The sequence below is a fragment of the Chinchilla lanigera genome, unplaced genomic scaffold (assembly GCF_000276665.1).
Source record: "Chinchilla lanigera isolate Chin_1 unplaced genomic scaffold, ChiLan1.0 scaffold00052, whole genome shotgun sequence".
Classification (NCBI taxonomy): Eukaryota; Metazoa; Chordata; class Mammalia; order Rodentia; family Chinchillidae; genus Chinchilla; species Chinchilla lanigera.
Genome location: NW_004955453.1, coordinates 4098475 through 4099856, shown reverse-complemented (window position 1 = coordinate 4099856; position 1382 = coordinate 4098475).

The window sequence follows — 1382 nt, the reverse complement described above, 5'->3', positions numbered from 1 at the left end:
TTCCTTTTTTTTTTTTTTTTTTTTTTAAATTTAGTACTGGGAATCAAACTCAGGACCTTATGCTTGCCAGGCAGGTGCTTGTGCCCCTGAGCTATATCCCTGGCGCTGGTTTGTTTTTTGAGATAAGGTCTGCTATGTACTCCAGGATGGCTATGAACTCACTATGTAGCCAGGTTGGCCTCAAACTAGCAACGATCTGCCTGCCTCAGCCTCCCAAGTGTTGGGAGGACAGGCGCGGGCCAGCCAGCTGGCTGTTTTTCCCGGTGGGCTTTCTTTGCTGGCTCTGACATATGGCACTCTGTCCCTTTCCCTCACCGCTCAGCTTCTGTGCCCCCGTCTGCGCCTCTCTGGAAGTCGCCTCTGTGACCCGTCCCGAAGTGAGGGCCACGGCATCATTTTGCGACTCCACCCTCCCCGTCCCTCTCTCTCTGTCCCCAGGGCCTGTCCCTGCCTTCTCCAGGCAGCTGCAGCGAACCCTGCTCCAGCCTGCGCCTCTCGGCCTGCCGGGACACGGCCAGCCAGGCTTCACCTTGGCGACCGGGGCTGTGACAGCCTGAGCCCTCCCTCAGCCGTCCCTGTCCTCCCATCGGGTCCCTGGGGCCCCCATCGGGCTGGTCGGGTCACCGAAGACACCCCAGCCCTGCCACCTGCCCCTCCTCGGAGCGCCGAGCTCGGGGGGACCCAGGGTGCGGGGCTGGGGCTGGGGCACAGCTATTCAGAGACAGTCCAGGCACCCAAGGACAGCAGGGCCAGGCCTCGGCCCGGGGCAGGCAGGACGGGGTGCACAGGGACAGCACAGCCCGGCCACACACCCAGGGCCTGTCCCTGGGGCCGCTGAGGCGGCACCGAGCGAGGACCACGGCAACGGCAGCGGGGGAGGAAGGAGCTGCCAGGGAGCCGGAGCGGACGCACAGGGCTGGCACCACGAGTCCTGCAGCTGGTCTGAAAGAGCCTCAGTTTCCTCACTTGTAAGGCGGGGTTCAGCGCGGTGCAGCCGCCGAGGGTGGGAGGAGGGTTCGTATGAAGGTGTCCGTGCCGCTGGACCCCGGCGGCTCCCGGGACGCTGAAGGGATGGATAACCTCGGCCCGGGCCTCACAGCCCGAAATCTCAGCCTGGCACGGCGGTGCTCTGGGAGGCTGAGGTGGGAAGGTCGGAAGTTAAGCCCAGTTTGGGAAAGTTAGCAAGATCATATCTCAAAATTGGTTGTTTTTTTTTTTTTTTTTTTTTTTTTTTTTTTTTTGCTTACACTTAAATAATTAACATACCAAGTTCACAACACCTGGCTAAACACCCTTTCTATTTTTCATTTGTCGTGATTTCCCACAGGCCTTACTTTATTTTTCAGGCCTTACTTTCTAAATATCTTTTTTTTTTTTTTTTT